This window comes from Nerophis ophidion, linkage group LG19 (genome assembly GCF_033978795.1).
Source record: "Nerophis ophidion isolate RoL-2023_Sa linkage group LG19, RoL_Noph_v1.0, whole genome shotgun sequence".
NCBI lineage: Eukaryota > Metazoa > Chordata > Actinopteri > Syngnathiformes > Syngnathidae > Nerophis > Nerophis ophidion.
The window spans coordinates 1,601,163-1,617,500 of record NC_084629.1 but is presented as its reverse complement, the minus strand read 5'-3'; the positions used below and the strand labels follow the sequence as shown (position 1 = coordinate 1,617,500).

At 41.0% G+C, this 16,338-nt stretch overlaps 1 protein-coding gene across 4 annotated transcripts in view; it reads right to left on the bottom strand.

The window, feature by feature from the left end:
• LOC133537863 (beta-1,3-galactosyltransferase 1-like) overlaps positions 1-15,323 on the bottom strand; it is a 25,815-nt gene extending 10,492 nt beyond the window's left edge. For 2 of the 4 annotated variants that reach the window (XR_009802864.1, XM_061878957.1), the window contains exon 1: positions 7,406-7,713. The gene's annotated coding sequence lies outside the window, so the exon portion shown is untranslated. Of the gene's footprint in view, positions 1-7,405; positions 7,714-14,859; positions 15,105-15,125 lie in introns of those variants that run through there. The other 2 variants (XM_061878958.1, XM_061878959.1) reach the window with 2 other exon arrangements.
• Positions 15,324-16,338: the final 1,015 nt, after the last annotated feature.

Genomic DNA, 16,338 nt, shown 5'->3' with positions numbered 1-16,338 from the left:
TTAGTAGCATGCTACTATAGTAGTACCACTACAATTCTAGTACAAGTTAACTTAGTAGCATGCTACTATACTAGTACCACTACAATACTAGTACAAGTTAACTTAGTAGCATGCTACTATAGTAGTACCACTACAATCCTAGTACAAGTTACTTGGTAGCATGCTACTATAGTAGTACCACTACAATACTAGTACAAGTTAACTTAGTAGCATGCTACTATACTAGTACCACTACAATACTAGTACAAGTTAACTTAGTAGCATGCTACTATACTAGTACCACTACAATACTAGTACAAGTTAACTTAGTAGCATGCTACTATAGTAGTACCACTACAATCCTAGTACAAGTTAACTTAGTAGCATGCTACTATAGTAGTACCACTACAATCCTAGTACAAGTTAACTTAGTAGCATGCTACTATAGTAGTACCACTACAATCCTAGCACAAGTTAACTTAGTAGCATGCTACTATAGTAGTACCACTACAATACTAGTACAAGTTAACTTAGTAGCATGCTACTATACTAGTACCACTACAATACTAGTACAAGTTAACTTAGTAGCATGCTACTATACTAGTACCACTACAATACTAGTACAAGTTAACTTAGTAGCATGCTACTATAGTAGTACCACTACAATACTAGTACAAGTTAACTTAGTAGCATGCTACTATACTAGTACCACTACAATACTAGTACAAGTTAACTTAGTAGCATGCTACTATAGTAGTACCACTACAATCCTAGTACAAGTTAACTTAGTAGCATGCTACTATAGTAGTACCACTACAATACTAGTACAAGTTAACTTAGTAGCATGCTACTATACTAGTACCACTACAATACTAGTACAAGTTAACTTAGTAGCATGCTACTATAGTAGTACCACTACAATCCTAGTACTAGTTAACTTAGTAGCATGCTACTATACTAGTACCACTACAATACTAGTACAAGTTAACTTAGTAGCATGCTACTATACTAGTACCACTACAATACTAGTACAAGTTAACTTAGTAGCATGCTACTATAGTAGTACCACTACAATCCTAGTACAAGTTAACTTAGTAGCATGCTACTATAGTAGTACCACTACAATCCTAGTACAAGTTAACTTAGTAGCATGCTACTATACTAGTACCACTACAATACTAGTACAAGTTAACTTAGTAGCATGCTACTATAGTAGTACCACTACAATCCTAGTACAAGTTAACTTAGTAGCATGCTACTATAGTAGTACCACTACAATCATAGTACAAGTTAACTTAGTAGCATGCTACTATACTAGTACCACTACAATACTAGTACAAGTTAACTTAGTAGCATGCTACTATAGTAGTACCACTACAATCCTAGTACAAGTTAACTTAGTAGCATGCTACTATAGTAGTACCACTACAATCCTAGTACAAGTTAACTTAGTAGCATGCTACTATACTAGTACCACTACAATACTAGTACAAGTTAACTTAGTAGCATGCTACTATACTAGTACCACTACAATCCTAGTACAAGTTAATTTAGTAGCATGCTACTATACTAGTACCACTACAATACTAGTACAAGTTAACTTAGTAGCATGCTACTATACTAGTACCACTACAATCCTAGTACAAGTTAACTTTTACTCTCACATTTGTTTTCATTTAGTGAGAAATGAAGCTAACAAGCAAGTATTTGTCATGGAAAGCAGAATTGGGAGAGAAATATCTGACAAGACTGAGAGAAAATGTTTCAGGTCTCTTGTGGACCAACAATCATCTTCATGTCCAACTGCTGGCTGGAAGCACTGTATTGATCACATGCAGTATTGATCACATGCAGTATTGATCACATGCATGTATTGATCACATGCAGTATTGATCACATGCATGTATTGATCACATGCAGTATTGATCACATGCAGTATTGATCACATGCAGTATTGGTTTTTGTGTGTCTGTATGCACAGTAAAACTATGTTTTTGTGTGTCTGTATGTGGAGTAAAACTATGTTTTTGTGTGTCTGTATGCACAGTAAAACTATGTTTTTGTGTGTCTGTATGTGGAGTAAAACTATGTTTTTGTGTGTCTGTATGCACAGTAAAACTATGTTTTTGTGTGTCTGTATGCACAGTAAAACTATGTTTTTGTGTGTCTGTATGCGGAGTAAAACTATGTTTTTGTGTGTCTGTATGCACAGTAAAACTATGTTTTTGTGTGTCTGTATGCACAGTAAAACTATGTTTTTGTGTGTCTGTATGCACAGTAAAACTATGTTTTTGTGTGTCTGTATGCACAGTAAAACTATGTTTTTGTGTGTCTGTATGCACAGTAAAACTATGTTTTTGTGTGTCTGTATGCACAGTAAAACTATGTTTTTGTGTGTCTGTATGCACAGTAAAACTATGGAACAAACTGGACTTACAACACAAGCAATGCCAAACTATTAATCAATTCAAACTATTATACAAACATTGGGTCTGGTTCAAATATAGAGATGTGGGTCTTTAATTAATTTGACTTGTTGTTGTACTTTGTCTCAAAGTGTTATGTGCTCAATGTTTCCTTACCATTATTGCTAAGTTGTCTACTACCATTATTGGTATATTCATTATTTCTCTAGTATACATCCTATAGTATACCTTTGAGTCTTATATATATATATATATATATATATATATATATATATATATATATATATATATATATATATATATATATATATATATATATATATATATATATATATATATACATATATATATACATATATATGTACAAACACACACACATATATATATATATATATGTATATTATAAGTTCATGATTATTTGCAAAAATAAATGAAGTTTGTGAGTGTGAAGATGAAATATCTTGTCTTTGCAGTCTATTTCATTGAATATAAGTTGAAAAGGATTTGTTGTTTTCTCTTTTTATTTAGCATTTACACAACATGACAACTTCACTGCTTTTGGTTTTTGTAAATAAAATTGGCAAACTCACGCGAAGCTCTTTGAGTAAACTCTACCATCTATAGAGATGTAAACTCTACCATCTATAGAGATGTAAACTCTACCATCTATAGAGATGTAACTAAGCTAACATGGAAGAAGAAAATACTGTTTCATGCCTCCAGGGTTTGACTTCTGTGGGTCTCAAACACACAAAAACTGGTTAAGGTAGGAAAAGTTGGTTTTGCAAAATATGAGCGTGGTCACCAATCACTGCAATCAATGCAGTCATTTATGTGACATACAAACCCCGTTTCCATATGAGTTGGGACATTGTGTTAGATGTAAATATAAACAGAATACAATGATTTGCAAATCCTTTTCAAGCCATATTCAGTTGAATATGCTACAAAGACAACATATTTCATGTTCAAACTTATAAACTTTTTTTTTTGCCAATAATAATTAACTTTGAATTTCATGGCTGCAACACGTGCCAAAGTAGATGGGAAAGGGCATGTTCACCTCTGTGTTACATCACATTTTCTTTTAACAACACTCAATAAACGTTTGGGAACTGAGGAAACTAATTGTTGAAGCTTTGAAAGTGGAATTCTTTCCCATTCTTGTTTTATGTAGAGCTTCAGTCCTTCAACAGTCCGGGGTCTCCGCTGTCCTATTTTACGCTTCATAATGCGCCACACATTGTCCATGGGAGACAGGTCTGGACTACAGGCGGGCCAGGAAAGTACCTGCACTCTTTTACTACAAAACCACGCTGTTGTAACACGTGGCTTGACATTGTCTTGCTGAAATAAGCAGGGGCGTCCATGATAACGTTGCTTGGATGACAACATATGTTGCTCCAAAACCTGTATGTACCTTTCAGCATTAATGGTGCCTTCACAGATGTGTAAGTTACCCATGCCTTGGGCACTAATACACCCCCATACCATCACACATGTGTAAGTTACCCATGCCTTGGGCACTAATACACCCCCATACCATCACACATGTGTAAGTTACCCATGCCTTGGGCACTAATACACCCCCATACCATCACACATGTGTAAGTTACCCATGCCTTGGGCACTAATACACCCCCATACCATCTCACATGTGTAAGTTACCCATGTCTTGGGCACTAATACACCCCCATACCATCACACATGTGTAAGTTACCCATGCCTTGGGCACTAATACACCCCCATACCATCACACATGTGTAAGTTACCCATGCCTTGGGCACTAATACACCCCCATACCATCACACATGTGTAAGTTACCCATGTCTTGTTCACTAATACACCCCCATACCATCACACATGTGTAAGTTACCCATGTCTTGGGCACTAATACACCCCCATACCATCACACATGTGTAAGTTACCCATGCCTTGGGCACTAATACACCCCCATACCATCACACATGTGTAAGTTACCCATGTCTTGGGCACTAATACACCCCCATACCATCACACATGTGTAAGTTACCCATGCCTTGGGCACTAATGCACCCCCATACCATCACACATGCTGGCTTTTACACTTTGCACCCGTAACAATCCGATTGGTTATTTTCCTCTTTGCTCCGAGGACACCACGTCTACAGTTTCCAAATATAATTTGAAATGTGGACTCGTCAGACCACAGAACACTTTTCCACTTTGCATCAGTCCATCTTAGATGATCTCGGGCCCAGAGAAGCTGGCGGCATTTCAGGATGTTGTTGATAAATGGGTTTTGCTTTGCATAGTAGAGTTTTAACTTGCACTTACAGATGTAGCAACCAACTGACAGTGGTTTTATGAAGTGTTCCTCGGCCCATGTGGTGATATCCTTTACACACTGATGTCAGTTTTTGATGCAGTACCGCCTGAGGGATCAAAAGTCCATAATATCATCGCTTACGTGCAGTGATTTCTCCAGATTCTCTTAACCCTTTGATGATTTTACAGACCGTAGATGGTAAAATCCCTAAATTCCTTGCAATAGCTTGTTGAGAAATGTTGTTCTAAAACTGTTCGACAATTTGCTTACAAAGTGGTGACCCTCACCCCATCTTTGTTTGTGAATGACTTAGCATTTCATGGAAGCTGCTTTTATAGCCAATCATGGCACCCACCTGTTCCCAATTAGCCTGCACACCTGTGGGATGTTCCAAATAAGTGTTTGATGAGCATTCCTCAACTTTATCAGTATTTATTGCCACCTTTCCCAACTTCTTTGTCACGTGTTGCTGGCATCAAATTCTAAAGTTAATGATTATTTGCAAAAATAGAATGTTTATGAGTTTGAACATGAAATATGTTGTCTTTGTAGCATATTCAACTGAATATGGCTTGAAAAGGATTTGCAAATCATTGTATTCTGTTTATATTTACATCTAACACCATTTCCCAACTCATATGGAAACGGGGTTTGTGCTATACTATTGCAGAAAAATCAGATCCATGCAATATGACATCATCTGCTTTGTCATGTGTGAAGAAGAAGAAGAAGAAGAAGAAGAAGAAGAAGAAGAAGAAGAAGAAGAAGAAGAAGAAGAAGAAGGAGAAGAAGAAGAAGAAGAAGAAGAGCACATCAGGGACACAAGCACAGCTCATTTATGAAATAATAACTTTCTGAGTCCTGTAAAATGTAGAAGACTAACTCACCAGTGATGAAAGTATGTTTAGTGTTTGGATGCAAAGTTATTACTTACTATAGGAGACACACTTTCATGAAGGGATGGCAGATCGATGCCTTCCAGCATGAACTTATTTTATTGATCTTAGTCTGATAAAAGTTTGACCATCTGTGCTTACATTTTGGTGTCAGCTCTTCTGTCTTTGGGAACCTTGGACCGCCAAGTTAGACGCTCTGTTTATTACAAGTGGGAGGAGAGGAAACTTCTACACTTTTTTAGCAGAAATAGCAGCTGCAGTAAATCATTGTCATTGTTGGACTGACTGTTTCATTTCATGACCTCATTTAATATCTGGCGGGTCATAAAAAATGCTTTTATTGTAAGAGAATACATCAGTTCTCGAAGCCTCAGAGATTCTGATTAACGAGATCTGTTATCCCTTTTTACCTTAAAATTGACGGTGGTTTTTACAGCCTAATACTGAAAATGGAAAAACAGTACCGCTGTATTTTATGGTAAAAACTGCCAGCCATAACTTTAGGTAACATTTATGGTGGATTTCACACAATGTTGCTAGAATTTTACAGGAAAATGTAGAATGTTTTGTTTTTAAAAGCATATCACTGCAAATACTAAAAACAACAACCAGTTCCACTATTTGAGGGTAAAATGGCTGTTTGGGGTTGTTGTTTTACAGTGTATTACGGTACTGTAAATGGAAAAACAGTAACACCGTTTAATATTTTTATTACGCTAAAAAGCAGACACAGTGTGTAGACAGAAAAGGGAGAATGGACGCATTTTGGCTTAATAAGTAAAAATAGAAATGAAGTTATAACACTGAAACACCCTCAGGAAGAGCTGCTTTAAGACATGCGGCTAACATCCATCCACAGTGTTTCAGCTACTTCTAAATTACTAATCCTGGTCTTCATGGAGACAGATGAAGAAGGTTTCTTACAAGTACCAATATCACTGGAGGATGAGGAATAGCTAAACATGCTTCACTACACACCCTAGGAGGATACAATAGCTCACCGCCCTCACAATGTAAACAAACGCCATGGGTGGATCTACACCTGACATCCACTGTAATGATACCAAGTACAAGAGCATATCCAATAACTACTGCTATGATTACATCAATATTTTTTATCATCACAAAGTCTTTTTTCTTTAAAAAAAAAGAGTGTATTATGTTTATAAAGTCAGTAAATATGTCCCTGGACACATGAGGACTTTAAATATATGACCAATGTATGATCCTGGAACTACTTGGTATCCACATGATCCATACCTAAATGTGTGGTATCATCCAAAACTAATGTCACGTATCAAAGAAGAGAAGAATAAGTGATTATTACATTTGAACAGAAGTGTAGATAGAACATGTTAAAAGAGAACATAAGCAGATATTAACAGTAACTGAACAAGTAGATGAATAATCAATTTTTACAGATTGTCCCCCATAATGTGTGCAAAATAATAGGTGTATAAAGTACACAATATGTTACTGCATAATTAGGAGTCTTTGTTTGTTTACTTCCTACTAAAAGACAAGTTGTCTAGTATGTTCAACATTTTATTGAAGAACTAAATGACAATAATAAACTTATGTTTCATCTACACTAAGATTGTTTGTTCAAATAAAGCCAATAATGTCATTTTTAGAAAAGTATCGGAAAACATTTTGGTACTGGTACCAAAATATTGGCATCAAGACAACCCTAGTAGGTACACACTACTTTACAGTACCTGGAACTCAAACTGCACTTTAAAGTATTTTCATTCAGTATAAGATGCAAGAGTCTCCTCTCTGAGCTGCCACCTTACCTGCTAGAGGAGTTCAGGTGTCCTGATGATCCTAGGAGTTATGTTGTCTGGGGGCTTCCATGACTCCTGCTAGGGTCTCCAAACACAAACAGGTCCTAGGAGTTATGTTGTCCAGGGGCTTCCATGACTCCTGCTAGGGTCTCCAAACACAAACAGGTCCTAGGAGTTATGTTGTCTGGGGGCTTCCATGACTCCTGCTAGGGTCTCCAAACACAAACAGGTCCTAGGAGTTATGTTGTCCGGGGGCTTCCATGACTCCTGCTAGGGTCTCCAAACACAAACAGGTCCTAGGAGTTATGTTGTCTGGGGGCTTCCATGACTCCTGCTAGGGTCTCCAAACACAAACAGGTCCTAGGAGTTATGTTGTCTGGGGGCTTCCATGACTCCTGCTAGGGTCTCCAAACACAAACAGGTCCTAGGAGTTATGTTGTCTGGGGGCTTCCATGACTCCTGCTAGGGTCTCCAAACACAAACAGGTCCTAGGAGTTATGTTGTCTGGGGGCTTCCATGACCCCTGCTAGGGTCTCCAAACACAAACAGGTCCTAGGAGTTATGTTGTCTGGGGGCTTCCATGACTCCTGCTAGGGTCTCCAAACACAAACAGGTCCTAGGAGTTATGTTGTCCAGGGGCTTCCATGACTCCTGCTAGGGTCTCCAAACACAAACAGGTCCTAGGAGTTATGTTGTCTGGGGGCTTCCATGACTCCTGCTAGGGTCTCCAAACACAAACAGGTCCTAGGAGTTATGTTGTCTGGGGGCTTCCATGACTCCTGCTAGGGTCTCCAAACACAAACAGGTCCTAGGAGTTATGTTGTCCGGGGGCTTCCATGACTCCTGCTAGGGTCTCCAAACACAAACAGGTCCTAGGAGTTATGTTGTCTGGGGGCTTCCATGACTCCTGCTAGGGTCTCCAAACATAAACAGGTCCTAGGAGTTATGTTGTCTGGGGGCTTCCATGACTCCTGCTAGGGTCTCCAAACACAAACAGGTCCTAGGAGTTATGTTGTCTGGGGGCTTCCATGACCCCTGCTAGGGTCTCCAAACACAAACAGGTCCTAGGAGTTATGTTGTCCAGGGGCTTCCATGACTCCTGCTAGGGTCTCCAAACACAAACAGGTCCTAGGAGTTATGTTGTCTGGGGGCTTCCATGACTCCTGCTAGGGTCTCCAAACACAAACAGGTCCTAGGAGTTATGTTGTCCAGGGGCTTCCATGACTCCTGCTAGGGTCTCCAAACACAAACAGGTCCTAGGAGTTATGTTGTCTGGGGGCTTCCATGACTCCTGCTAGGGTCTCCAAACACAAACAGGTCCTAGGAGTTATGTTGTCTGGGGGCTTCCATGACTCCTGCTAGGGTCTCCAAACACAAACAGGTCCTAGGAGTTATGTTGTCCAGGGGCTTCCATGACTCCTGCTAGGGTCTCCAAACACAAACAGGTCCTAGGAGTTATGTTGTCTGGGGGCTTCCATGACTCCTGCTAGGGTCTCCAAACACAAACAGGTCCTAGGAGTTATGTTGTCTGGGGGCTTCCATGACTCCTGCTAGGGTCTCCAAACACAAACAGGTCCTAGGAGTTATGTTGTCTGGGGGCTTCCATGACCCCTGCTAGGGTCTCCAAACACAAACAGGTCCTAGGAGTTATGTTGTCTGGGGGCTTCCATGACTCCTGCTAGGGTCTCCAAACACAAACAGGTCCTAGGAGTTATGTTGTCCAGGGGCTTCCATGACTCCTGCTAGGGTCTCCAAACACAAACAGGTCCTAGGAGTTATGTTGTCTGGGGGCTTCCATGACTCCTGCTAGGGTCTCCAAACACAAACAGGTCCTAGGAGTTATGTTGTCTGGGGGCTTCCATGACTCCTGCTAGGGTCTCCAAACACAAACAGGTCCTAGGAGTTATGTTGTCCGGGGGCTTCCATGACTCCTGCTAGGGTCTCCCAAGACAAACAGGTCCTAGGAGTTATGTTGTCTGGGGGCTTCCATGACTCCTGCTAGGGTCTCCAAACATAAACAGGTCCTAGGAGTTATGTTGTCTGGGGGCTTCCATGACTCCTGCTAGGGTCTCCAAACACAAACAGGTCCTAGGAGTTATGTTGTCTGGGGGCTTCCATGACCCCTGCTAGGGTCTCCAAACACAAACAGGTCCTAGGAGTTATGTTGTCTGGGGGCTTCCATGACTCCTGCTAGGGTCTCCAAACACAAACAGGTCCTAGGAGTTATGTTGTCCGGGGGCTTCCATGACTCCTGCTAGGGTCTCCCAAGACAAACAGGTCCTAGGAGTTATGTTGTCTGGGGGCTTCCATGACTCCTGCTAGGGTCTCCAAACATAAACAGGTCCTAGGAGTTATGTTGTCTGGGGGCTTCCATGACTCCTGCTAGGGTCTCCAAACACAAACAGGTCCTAGGAGTTATGTTGTCCGGGGGCTTCCATGACTCCTGCTAGGGTCTCCAAACACAAACAGGTCCTAGGAGTTATGTTGTCCGGGGGCTTCCATGACTCCTGCTAGGGTCTCCAAACACAAACAGGTCCTAGGAGTTATGTTGTCTGGGGGCTTCCATGACTCCTGCTAGGGTCTCCAAACACAAACAGGTCCTAGGAGTTATGTTGTCCAGGGGCTTCCATGACTCCTGCTAGGGTCTCCCAAGACAAACAGGTCCTAGGAGTTATGTTGTCTGGGGGCTTCCATGACTCCTGCTAGGGTCTCCAAACACAAACAGGTCCTAGGAGTTATGTTGTCTGGGGGCTTCCATGACTCCTGCTAGGGTCTCCAAACACAAACAGGTCCTAGGAGTTATGTTGTCCAGGGGCTTCCATGACTCCTGCTAGGGTCTCCAAACACAAACAGGTCCTAGGAGTTATGTTGTCTGGGGGCTTCCATGACTCCTGCTAGGGTCTCCAAACACAAACAGGTCCTAGGAGTTATGTTGTCTGGGGGCTTCCATGACTCCTGCTAGGGTCTCCAAACACAAACAGGTCCTAGGAGCTATGTTGTCCGGGGGCTTCCATGACTCCTGCTAGGGTCTCCAAACACAAACAGGTCCTAGGAGTTATGTTGTCTGGGGGCTTCCATGACTCCTGCTAGGGTCTCCAAACACAAACAGGTCCTAGGAGTTATGTTGTCTGGGGGCTTCCATGACTCCTGCTAGGGTCTCCAAACACAAACAGGTCCTAGGAGCTATGTTGTCTGGGGGCTTCCATGACTCCTGCTAGGGTCTCCAAACACAAACAGGTCCTAGGAGTTATGTTGTCCGGGGGCTTCCATGACTCCTGCTAGGGTCTCCAAACACAAACAGGTCCTAGGAGTTATGTTGTCCGGGGGCTTCCATGACTCCTGCTAGGGTCTCCAAACACAAACAGGTCCTAGGAGTTATGTTGTCTGGGGGCTTCCATGACTCCTGCTAGGGTCTCCAAACACAAACAGGTCCTAGGAGTTATGTTGTCCAGGGGCTTCCATGACTCCTGCTAGGGTCTCCCAAGACAAACAGGTCCTAGGAGTTATGTTGTCTGGGGGCTTCCATGACTCCTGCTAGGGTCTCCAAACACAAACAGGTCCTAGGAGTTATGTTGTCTGGGGGCTTCCATGACTCCTGCTAGGGTCTCCAAACACAAACAGGTCCTAGGAGTTATGTTGTCCAGGGGCTTCCATGACTCCTGCTAGGGTCTCCAAACACAAACAGGTCCTAGGAGTTATGTTGTCTGGGGGCTTCCATGACTCCTGCTAGGGTCTCCAAACACAAACAGGTCCTAGGAGTTATGTTGTCTGGGGGCTTCCATGACTCCTGCTAGGGTCTCCAAACACAAACAGGTCCTAGGAGCTATGTTGTCCGGGGGCTTCCATGACTCCTGCTAGGGTCTCCAAACACAAACAGGTCCTAGGAGTTATGTTGTCTGGGGGCTTCCATGACTCCTGCTAGGGTCTCCAAACACAAACAGGTCCTAGGAGTTATGTTGTCTGGGGGCTTCCATGACTCCTGCTAGGGTCTCCAAACACAAACAGGTCCTAGGAGCTATGTTGTCTGGGGGCTTCCATGACTCCTGCTAGGGTCTCCAAACACAAACAGGTCCTAGGAGTTATGTTGTCTGGGGGCTTCCATGACTCCTGCTAGGGTCTCCAAACACAAACAGGTCCTAGGAGTTATGTTGTCTGGGGGCTTCCATGACTCCTGCTAGGGTCTCCAAACACAAACAGGTCCTAGGAGTTATGTTGTCTGGGGGCTTCCATGACTCCTGCTAGGGTCTCCAAACACAAACAGGTCCTAGGAGTTATGTTGTCTGGGGGCTTCCATGACTCCTGCTAGGGTCTCCAAACACAAACAGGTCCTAGGAGCTATGTTGTCCGGGGGCTTCCATGACTCCTGCTAGGGTCTCCAAACACAAACAGGTCCTAGGAGTTATGTTGTCTGGGGGCTTCCATGACTCCTGCTAGGGTCTCCAAACACAAACAGGTCCTAGGAGTTATGTTGTCTGGGGGCTTCCATGACTCCTGCTAGGGTCTCCAAACACAAACAGGTCCTAGGAGCTATGTTGTCTGGGGGCTTCCATGACTCCTGCTAGGGTCTCCAAACACAAACAGGTCCTAGGAGTTATGTTGTCTGGGGGCTTCCATGACTCCTGCTAGGGTCTCCAAACACAAACAGGTCCTAGGAGTTATGTTGTCTGGGGGCTTCCATGACTCCTGCTAGGGTCTCCCAAGACAAACAGGTCCTAGGTGAGGGATCAGACAAAGAGCAGCTCAAAGACTGGAAGACTTCTATGGATTTACACAAAATGGACTCATATTTCCCTCGCCTGGACGAGGGTCACCAGGGCCCCCCTCTAGAACCAGGCCGGGAGTTGGGACACCGTGGCGAGTCTCTGGTGGGCGGGCCTGACCCAATGAGGTCCGGCCAGTCACAGCCCGAAGAGGCTGGATATAGTCGGACTCTCCTTGACGCACAGCAAGGGCTCTTTCTTCAATTTTACTATTGTTTTTGTTTTTGACCCCTGTAATAATGAACATGAGTAAAAGCTGACACTAAGTTAGTCTTTAACTATAAAGGTAATGTAACATTTATTTTTTACAACACAAAGATGTATGAAAATGGTCGCGCATACTTTGACTTTAAACTTGTTTGATGACTGAAATGTGCTGATAGCAACCTAACCTAACATACGCTAACCTAACTTAAGCTAACCTAACTCAAGCTAACTTAACTTAAGTTAACTTAAGCTAACCTAACTTAAGCTAACCTAACCTAACTTAAGCTAACTTAACTTAAGCTAACTTAAGCTAACCTAACCCCCCCTTCTAGATTGTACATCATTCAATGTATATACTCTGATGGTGAACTTGTGCTGATAGTATATACTTCTACCAGGAATGTGTTGTAAAAATGTGCTTCTGCATCTGTTTCTGACACATACTAGCTGCTTTGGAAACAACTCCTACACTAATAACGCCAACACTAATAACTCCTACAACACTAATAACTCCTACAACACTAATAACTCCTACAACACTAATAACTCCTACAATACTAATAACTCCTAATAACTCCTACACCACTAATAACTCCTACAATACTAATAACTCCTAATAACTCCTACAACACTAATATCTCCAACAACACTAATAACTCCTACAATACTAATAACTCCTAATAACTCCTACAACACTAATAACTCCAACAACACTAATAACTCCTACAATACTAATAACTCCTAATAACTCATACAACACTAATAACTCCTACAACACTAACTCCTACAACACTAACTCCCACAACACTAATAACTCCTGCAACACTAATAACTCATAACTCCTACAACACTAATAACTCCTACAACACTAATAACTCATAATAACTCCTACAGCACTAATAACTCCTAATAACTCCTACAACACTAATAACCCCTAATAACTCCTACAACACTAATAACTCCTACAACACTAACAACTCCAACAACACTAATAACTCCAACAACACTAATAACTCCAACAACACTAATAACTCCTAATAACTCCAACAACACTAATAACTCCTAATAACTCCAACAACACTAATAACTCCTAATAACTCCAACAACACTAATAACTCCAACAACACTAATAACTCCTAATAACTCCAACAACACTAATAACTCCAACAACACTAATAACTCCTAATAACTCCAACAACACTAATAACTCCAACAACACAAATAACTCCTAATAACTCCTACAGCACTAATAACTCCTACAACACGAACAACTCCCACAACACTAATAACTCCTAATAACTCCTACAACACTAATAACTCCTACAACACCCACAAGTGCACATTTCATCCATTGAAAGACTTATTATAGTTGAAGACTAAGTCATTTCAGAACATGACTGCACATCATGATGGCAAACACACTTGTCATGTTGAAGGTGTAAAAAGATGATGTAGACCAGGGTGTCAAACATGTGGATCAGGTCCACAAACAGGTTTAATGTTGCCTGTGGGATGAGTTCTGTAAGTATAAAAATGAGCCAACATTTTTGAATGAAAGAAACTGCAGTTCTAAATTCGTCCACTAGATGCCGCAATAGCAATTCTTTGTCTTTTTGTAGATGACGCTACAGACGTAAAAAAAATAAACCACATGATGTTAGTGCACCAGTTGAGGAAAATGAGCAAACTACATAAATAACATCCTGTAATTTGATTTTGAAATTATTTTTTTATCTTTATAGATTGAAAACGAACACCAATGAGCTGACTGGTCAACGTTATCACATCATTTATCCAGAAAGTATAAATAATGACAAGTGGATAGAATCCTAGTCACACAACATGGAAGTGTAAAAAAAACCCAACAACATTATGATTTGTAGAATTTCAGAATGTGCTTTTTCTATTTTCAAACAAAGAAAACAATCTGAAGTTGTCTTTATTTTTAAGTTATCGTGCCGTGATTTTACCAGTCTGGCCCACTTGGGAGGAGATCTTTCTTTATGTGGACCTCGATCTAAAATGAGTTTGACACCCCTGATGATGGGCCGGATTGAAAATGTTAATTGTTGTGGCTTGTGCAGCCCTTTGAGACACTCGTGATATGGGGCTATATAAAAGACTTTGATTGATTGATTGGCTGCATGTGGCCTGCAGGTGGTACTTTGCCCAGGTGTGCAGCACACTATGCTGAGTCAACAATCCACAATAGTTGGACGTTGTCTTCAAAGACTCAACACAAGAATGCAGGAGTATCCATGTTTGATGTCTTTGATGGAAGGTATTTGCATGTATTTACTTTTCGAGCTAACTCATATTTACATTTGCAGATTTAACAGAACAGACCACATTTTCTAAAGAAGTTGACTTTTGAATGAATACTGACAGTCTGTAATATTCCATGTGTGAATGTCTCTCATTGTGTTGCAACTTTGCAAGGAAGTGCAAATAATGTTGATCAACATTATTTATAAACCCTAAAGTACAGTACTGTACCTCGTGTGAGGCTTTTAGGCTTCTTCTTGTTTACTTCTTGTGGTCAACGTCAGTGTGGATAGGATTTTTTTGTGTCACTTTCAACTTCCCTTATCATTCAGTCCAGGATAAAAAAGTGCAAAGATGCGGACACGCAGCATCAGTGGGATGGAGCCCAAGTAGCAGCCACGCAAAGACAAAGTCCCGTGGAAAAGGAGGCAATAGATGGCATCCATCCTGAGAGACAAGTGCGCGATGAAAAGAGGAGGGATGTTAGCCGTGCCTACCTCAGCCGCACGCAGACCACCAGGATGCTCCTCACGGCGGACACGCAGCAGCAGCAGGACAAGTAAGAGAAGGAGGAGAAGGAGGAGAAGGAGGAGAAGAAGGAGAAGGAGGAGAAGAAGGAGAAGGAGGAGAAGAAGGAGAAGGAGGAGAAGCAGCAGGAGCCGCAGCGAGTTTCTCAGGCTGACACACACATGATAGTGAGCGCCACTGTGGTGACGTCATCACACACGTGCCCACATCCACCAATTGGCGTGTAGCCCGTCGACCCATTGACCAATGGCGTCAAGGCCCCGCCCCTCACACGCAGGCAGCAGGCTAGGTTGAGGCGGTGAGAAAATGTCCCATGTTGCCTTTTTTTTATGAAATCTTCTCTGCTTTTTCCTTTTCTAAATCTAACTTCACATTTACTTTTCTAGATCTAACTTCACATTTACTTTTCTAAATCTAACTTCACATTTACTTTTCTAAATCTAACTTCACATTTACTTTTCTAGATCTAACTTCACATTTACTTTTCTAAATCTAACTTCACATTTACTTTTCTAAATCTAACTTCACATTTCCTTTTCTAAATCTAACTTCACATTTACTTTTCTAAATCTAACTTCACATTTACTTTTCTAAATCTAATTTCAGATTTGGCATTTTATAAATGATATACCGTCGAAATGTTTGTCAACATTATTATGCTCCAAGCAAATACATTTCTACATTAATTTATGACAATAAAACCTACATTTTCTAATTGGCTTAATCATTTTAAATGATCGATTAAATCTTGGAAAATTATTAAAAATACAAAAGTCCTCAAATTGATTTCATTTTTTCAGAAATGTTAAGTGATTTAGATCAGTGGTTGTCAACCTTTTTTCAGTGATGTACCCCCTGTGGACATGTGTTTAATTCAAGTACCCCCTAATCACAGCAAAGCATTTCTGGTAGGAAAAAAGAGATAAAGAAGTAAAATACAGCACTATGTCATCACTTTCTGATTCATTACATTGTATAACGGTGCAAAATATTGCTCATTTGTAGTGGTCTTTCTTCAACTATTTGGAAATATTTATGGAACATGTCCACAAAAAATCTAGCTGTCAACACTGAATATTGCATTGTTGCATTTTTTTTCACACTTTATGAACTTAGATTCATATTTTGTTAAAGTATTAATCGATAAATATATTTAAAAAGGATTTTTGAATTGTTGCTATT